Source organism: Triturus cristatus, chromosome 5_1 (assembly GCF_964204655.1).
Source record: "Triturus cristatus chromosome 5_1, aTriCri1.1, whole genome shotgun sequence".
Lineage (NCBI taxonomy): Eukaryota > Metazoa > Chordata > Amphibia > Caudata > Salamandridae > Triturus > Triturus cristatus.
The window spans coordinates 165,035,295-165,043,209 of NC_140587.1; positions in this window are offsets into that span (position 1 = coordinate 165,035,295).

Sequence of the window (7,915 nt, forward strand, 5' to 3'; positions counted from 1 at the left end):
CAAATTTTGAATTATTCTTTCATGTTCAACTAAGCAATCACCTTGCTTCACTTTGGATATAACAAAGCTGAATGACACTAAGAAGGTGAGCAGAGGGGGGTTTACCACTGCCTCGTAAGTTTGAAAGTGACCTGTCATTGTCCGGTTGAGCATATATTGAGTCCACTTTGGAGGAGGAGGCACATAGTGCAGTCAGGTGGATGTTTTGATGCCTCCAATGCCTTCCACTGGTAGTCTCTGGTGTTTTAAGAGGCAAGAGCCCACGCTGGGTCCTTCCTTGGCCAGAATGGAGTCAAGAGAGACCACCACACTAACACCACCCTAACCAAGTGCTCTATTTTCCAATAGGATGTCACAGCCAGCAATGAGAAGATCTTGAATAAGGGGTGCCAACGAGTCAATGTGGCACCTTTCTGTTACAGTGCTGAGATGAGGGATCAGCATTGGTTTTGTGGATGTTCAGGGCCTCATAATTGCTGACCTAATCTTGAGTGCTACTCCCCTGAAGATTGCAAGCCACTGGAATCACCCTAGGCAGGTCTGGTGGAAGAGGAATAGTGATGCACATCAGCTGTTCTCCTTGAGGGTGTGCTAGGAGTGTTGGTTGAGAAGAAGCCTCTGGTTGGTGTGGTATGTCTCTGGTCTTTTATGGTTTACAGTGTATTGGTGTGGCTGGTAAGGCATTCGCTTATTTGTGAGGAGGTAGAGGGGAGATTGGTAGAAGTTAAGTGGTTCAGTAGAACAGGCCATTGAGTCTGTGAAAGGGGTGAAGGGATGTAGGGAAGAAATTGAGGCTGGGCTACATTGGGCACTTGGGATCAGTTATGGCGTCCTTGCTAGGGGCAGTATTGACTTCCTCTTCGAGAAAGGGGGAAATCTGTTTCCCAGCAGCTGTTGAAGTTTGGTTTTTGGGTGTTGGCAAGCTTGAGCAATGCTGTTGAGGTGGTACAAGGATTGGTCAAAGGCCTTGAGGTTGCTTTTTGAACCTGGTGCTAAGTCCTTAATGTTGTTGTGTAGATTTAAAGTCAGACTAGGAAATTCAACTAGCACAGTAAGGCCAGTGTAATAGGTAAAATAGAAAGGGTTGATGTAGAGTTGTCCCTGGCAGGGCACCAGATACTGGTCAGCTTTGGTCATTACCGTATTATGGGTGAGGCTGTCATTTTTAAATTCTTCCTCCTCCTTTTGGTATTTATAACTGTGTGGAGGCAATATTGAAGAAGGACTTACCTATTTGATTGATGCTCTGTCCTGGGACGGAGTGCGGCCGTACTCTGTGTATAGCGACCGGTGCAAACTACAAGGACTGTTCAGATGAAACCCTTCAGATTATAGCATGGACAAGCGCCAGCCGAAACCTTTCTTATGTCTGGTTAGGGGACATTTGTAAAACTTTTGTAATTTCACTGGTAAACATAACTTTCAGCCTGTTTAACAATGTTTTATTGACTTTTAAATGTTGCAGCCTCGACAGGAAATATAAGATGCTAAGTTTCTTTCTTCCTCACTCTTGTCAATTTCTAGAGTGGTGCATAACTACGATTTGAGCTTTTTTGTGTACCTGGCTTCTCTGCAGCTCAGTCTGTTCAATCATGCTACTTACATCGACAAGCTCCTACCCCTCTGACTGATCACAGCGGCTACACCTGTGCACACCTGACCTACCTGAGCTCCTACTAGTCCTTGCACCAAGAAATAACCTATTCCCTCTGAACCAACGTGGCCCACAGCCCAGTGGACTTACAATGTCCCCAATCCCTCCACTAGCAAGACCTCGCCCCGCTCTAAATAGAGCCCTATTCGCCTGCACCAAGATTCCTAGCCCTGTACACCATTAATGCCCCCGCAGCTGTCAGTAAGATGCTCACTACAGTTGCTACATCAGTGAAGGCCCTAGACACCTACATCAATATTTGCCAACAATGTCGCCACTTCCTTCACCAGGATGAGCCTTACAACACCTCCCTGAACCAATCCATTGCTTATTATACTGCAACAAGGTTCTGAATCCCCTGCACCGATACTACTCTTTCTGCCTTTCTCGTCGCATCACATGGGGAGTGTCAAGGAATCTTGGAGACAATAAGGGTAAAGACAGCAAAAGGATTCCATGGACACACAGCAAGTAATAGCTGGAAAATCAGGTCAGTCGCATGGACAGAGACTCATACCTACAAGAAGGTCCGAACTAGGGCTGACGAGTGTGCAGAATTGTAACTCAGGGCACATGAGGACAGATTATTGGATTGATATTGATGGACATGAACGACAGACATGATCTAGCGCTGACGGTCAGTTTCCCAGAGGGTCAGAATGCTAAAGGCGCATCCGGCCGAGGTACATTACAGAACCCCTCATCCAATGAAATAGGATAAGAGACAGAATTCGAAGTGGGAGACGCAAATTATTGATAGACATTTGTAGCTACAAGAAAATGTCTATTGTGAAACATTTATACCAACCATCATACACATGGCTGCCTCATTTAGAGAACTAAAAGCAAGCCCAGTACCCATCGGATAGCTTCAGAACCACAGCTAACACTCTAACTTACCGAAAAGATTTATGATTTACACTACACTATATAACGATCCTTTGAAACACAAAACTAAATGGTCTTTCTGTGAAGCACAGACAATAAGGCCCAGAAGCAGAGAGCCGGAATAGCCTCTCTGTATTTTCGAGCTGTGCGGTCTGCAGTTCATGCATTAACTCGTAGGTTTTCCAAGCTGATGTCAATTATACACTGCAGGCAAAACATTTTCCGAGAAAACAAAGGCCTGTTCTGTGCCTCCACAACATTAAACCCGAGAACAAGTTACAGCTGTAGATGTGCTTTCCAAAGCAAAACACCTGAAATCTGTCCCATGTCAGGGTGGAAACAGCTCATTCAGTGTTTCCTCTTTTTCTTTGTATTTTGTTACTTTTAGACCTGCATTTACAGTGGTAAAAGCAAAACTGAACCACTGGAGAAGGAATATCCAAGATAGGTAAACTACTCACACCTAACATGGGATATATTTATCCAGATCTTTTCATAATTCCCATCTCCTAAAGACTCGTCGGGTGAAAATTGGAGACATAGTATAATATGTATGGAAATAGAGACATCGTTTAATATGAAGTTTACTAATAACAAATGATTACGTTTGAAAATCAAAAAATTCTATTGGGTGTACTTACTGAGGGTCCTATTATGATGTCACTCGGACAAGTGTCTGACCGACACCGTAGTGGGATGGAACCACCTGAATATTAGTCAGCAGTTCCACCTGCAGTATTAGGATGCAACCACACTTTTGGCGGTCGGAAACATCAATTTTTCTATTGGAGCTTTGCAGCGGCCAGAGAAGGGCTGCAGCACAAGCTGCAATGGAAAAATTTATGTTTTCAAACATCCCTGCACTGTGTGGTAAGCACCGAATGTCAGACGGTGCAGGGGTGTTTAGGGGGGTGCCCCCCAGGCCCTGTAACGGAGGGCCAGGAGGAAGGGGCCCGGCTAAGGGCCCCCAAAGTCACTTTCCACCTGCCTTTTCGTGGCAGGCGGTCCACCACGAAAGGGCAGGTGGAAAGCGACATTATAATCCCAACAGTGGAGCCGAGGCTGGCTCCGCTCCCACTTTGGGATTACAATTACGCACGTCAGAAGCAGAGTGGAATTCCCTCGCAGGTTTTTCTCCAACCGCCAGTATCATAATACGGCGGTCGGATGGAAACCTATGTTGTCAAGCGAAACGCCTCCGGCGAGCTGTCAGATGGCTTTCCACCCGACATCATAATGAGGGCCAAAGTGATTTACTAATAATACTAATAGGGTACGTGCAGACACAGGAAATCAGAATTTAAGTTGTAAATATCACAAGAAAGCAGTAACCAGGAAAGCTTCTACAATGTCCATAAAGTCAATAAATATTATGATCTATTTTTGATGGAACTATTATACAACAAGTATTAGCAAAGCCATTAGTTCTTGCCTTTTGGACTTATTGGTTAGGCCATGGTAGACTTCTGATGCTGTGTAGCCTCGGCAAAGAAAATTAAGAAAAAAGGCATGATGGGGTGATCACTGATGCTGCTTGTGCCATTCTGTAGGTGTGCGCATCACGTCATGTGAGTGCTGACAGAATGACACAGGTGCCATTTTTAGGTCTCGCCTGAGCCAGCGCATGCGCTGCTCTATGAGACATTTAGTAGTGTGCTGTTAAAAGTGCTACCCCAGGCTTCTGTTGGCCTAGCGCTTGTGGTCACGCGCGCAGCGCCAGCTTTTAAACCCCGATCGGGCGGCATCTGGCTTTCCTCTTGCTTGCTCTCTCAACGCTCCTCGGCCCATCCCCCGTCGTGTCTCGCGTTAATTATAAACATATGTGCAAACGTGCTGCTTTCACATTCGCTCGCGCGTGCACCACTTTTGAAGACGGGCTTGTTACCATAGTAGCTATGCCGTGGAGTCTACAACTGTTGTGACACACTTCCTCCCCTGCATAAGTTTTGCATCTACACAAAATACACGGGTGTACCCAAAACACACGTCAGTGACAGGCACGCCAGATATCGGGATGCGTTGTTCGCTCATAATTCCTGCTCAGAGTCAAAGAACTGTAAAACGGTTCGTCCTTCTTGCGGGAAGCCCTACCACAAGGAAACTGTGAGTTTGCGAAAATCATGTGATTGGGTTTCCTTTTTGCAAACGGCCTATAGATAGGCGGTCACACAAACAGACTTCGCCATTGTAATCTCGACGCATTCCGGCAAATGGAATTTGCTGCATTGGTCGTTTTAAACGCATCAACGTGACAAACCTCGAGAAAGTTGCCTTATTATCAAGAAACAATCCGATCTTTTTTGTAGAATGAGTGGAAAAAATACGTCGGTGCGGGTTTCTCAGGTTACAGAGTCTCTCGCTCTCAGTTAGCCATATGCGTTATTGCGCTCAGAGATAAGCAGCCCTTTGAACAATAAACCTTTGTTTCCTCATAATCTTTGTATATCATGTTGTCAGGAGTGGTCGGGCTCAGGGCTGATGGCTACAGAAGGTGCAGCTCGGAGAGCCGCTTCTGCTTTTGTGCGTCCCACCATTGAGGCTGGAACCAAGCGTGCCTGGTGTGAAAGGAACTCTTTAGCGCGCAACTACACAATCCTTGACAACCTAGCCTTATCTCTTGTGACAAGCACCTTGTAGTAATGGTCAGAGAAAAATAACTGTAAGATCTGCTGCATCCTGGTAGCAGAGGGGTCGGGAAATGTAATGGCTGCTGTAGGGTCGAAGGTCTCTTGGTGCAGCATTACGTGACACCAGCTCCTCCTTTTAACATTTTTTAGGCCAGGTATATGTTCTGATGTGAGAAACCCATGTCACGAATCTCTTGCCCAGCGCTCAATGTGACTGTGGAGTGCTGCTCTATAGAATGCTAGGCTCTATTGGGGTATGATAGAAGTATTTTGTGAATGAGCTTAAATGTATTACATTATTATTATTACTTTAATTGAGCCCTTCACTAGCCACAAACCACCTGAGAAGTACAGGAAGTACGACCAGAGTGCTGTTAAGCCACCCATGTCACGCACAACACAGTTATGACGTCATACAAACTGCAGATGTGCATCATACAAATAAGAGAAGATAATTTAAAGTATCACTGCATGTAAACGTCTCAAGTGACTCACAGCGTTGGACACAGGGAGAGCCCTGTGCTAATACGTATCCCTTAACTCTAGCATAGGTTGCTCTAATCGTGAAATCTAACTGGATGAAAAGCAATCTGAAAATCTGAGTAAAAAGTAGGCTGCCATGGTTACAGGCATTACTCAGCGCTGGGCTAGGCAGAAGTCACTGGTGCCCCGTGCATCTAGTTCCTTGCCTTACGTCTGAGTTGGAACAGTCTCAAGTAAGTTACCGAAAGCTCACTGCTATCACCAGCATAAAAAGTACCTTACATTGGTATCGTGATACCGGGAAAAAACCGAAAACAACAGCACACAAAGGGGAAGAACATACAGGATTGGAAAACAGGAGCCAAACAGACATGAAAAACCTGCCAGCGCCCGTTTCTTCTTCAGCAACGAGCTGTATGAGGAAACAGGGTCTCCTTGGCCTCAAGCCAGGGGCCCTCGCGCCAGAGGCCAGGTACTGATGCTTGGAACTGCCAAAGCTGCGGACTCTGGAGCTGGGGAGCCAGGTTCGAGTCTCAGCGTCCGCTCAACATCCTGTGATTCTGGGAAATCACTTCATCTCCTCGTGCCTTCCAAAAATGAATATGTCCTTATGTAATGTAACTGGTGCTCATGTAAAGTGCTCCAATACCTTCGAGTCGAGTTCGCGCTATATAAAACTGCAACAAAATAAAATAATTCGAGGCATTCCCAAATAGAATAAGTAAACGAATACATGCAGAACCACCAAGAGAACACCTGGATGAAACACTCGAAGGCACAGAAGCACCTATAAATGTCAAGTTTGCCTGTAACGCAATTGGAATTCTGCAGCCAATCACAGACCAGAAACTTTTTTTATCATATGGGGCTGCATATATGCGAGTACATTAATGGGTACTTGCTATTTGGCTGGTGCCAACGAAGGCTGTTTATTGACTGGTTCTCTGGATTGTCGGGAGGCGAGGAAGGCTCTTTCTGATTGTCCTCCAGTGCCTCATTGTCTGCGATTGTTAAACCAGGACACAGCAAATGCTTCTTGTTTTCTGCTACGCCAGCTTATCTCCACTCGGAGAGAGGATACTGCCTTTGATCAATCTCAGATTGTTGGCTTTTCAATGGTGGACACAAGCACTGCCCTCCCCTCCCCAACACTTCAGAGCTGCTAGATGCACAGAGCTGTCTCTTCCCAGCGCTATCTAGGCTCCAACAAATGACCTGGCACAGAAGTATAAAGGACCACTGTACATGTTCATGTATCATTGCCACTGCAGCTCTAGAAGCTGGATCTGGAGAAGATCTGGACTATTTCCTGTCAACTTTAGCCTTTTTGATCTACCAACAATGCTTTGGTTGGTCAGTGCCATGGAGCTGGTGCAGAGAATTCTGTAAGTCTTCCCGAAGAAACCTCCTGAAAGGCATGCTCTTCCAAGAAGAGATCTCAGACATCTTAAAGAATCTACCCTGGGAAAGCATATTTACACGGACACTTAAAGCACTCCAAGTCCTGGAGCTGGGATATTTGCATTCCCAGAAATGAGCCTGCAGTTTGTGTCTGTTCCTTCTGAGTAGTTTCTAAGTATGTGGTGAGATAAGAGAACACAAGCATTGGCCAGCCAAAAGCTCTCGCCTCTGGTACCGTATAAGTGTGTAGCCACGCAACAGTTGATGTTGTTGCACCATGGATATTGTGCTGCATAACTAAATACTTATAAGGTCCCAAAAGCAAGACCTATTGGCTATGCCAATGCTTGTTCTTTTTACGTTTAGCGATCCAAGATACCAGATGCAACTTGGATCAGTAAATACCAAATTATTTTTTTCAGCACAATAGCACTACATAAAAATAGTAAAGGGCCGTTGTGTGAAGGGCATTTGAGGAGTTGGCGGGGAGAGCAGGAGAGGGGAGGAGAGGAAAAGCAGCACACGCGGTAGAGAGCAGGAGAGGGGAGGAGAGGAAAAGCAGCACACGAGGTAGAGAGCAGGAGAGGGGAGGAGAGGAAAAGCAGCACACGAGGTAGAGAGCAGGAGAGGGGAGGAGAGGAAAAGCAGCACACGAGGTAGAGAGCAGGAGAGGGGAGGAGAGGAAAAGCAGCACACGAGGTAGAGAGCAGGAGAGGGGAGGAGAGGAAAAGCAGCACACGAGGTAGAGAGCAGGAGAGGGGAGGAGAGGAAAAACAGCATACGAGGTAGAGAGCAACACAGGGTTTAGGAGGAGAAGAACACCATGGATAAAAGAACATGGAGCATGGGGGTAGGGGGTAGG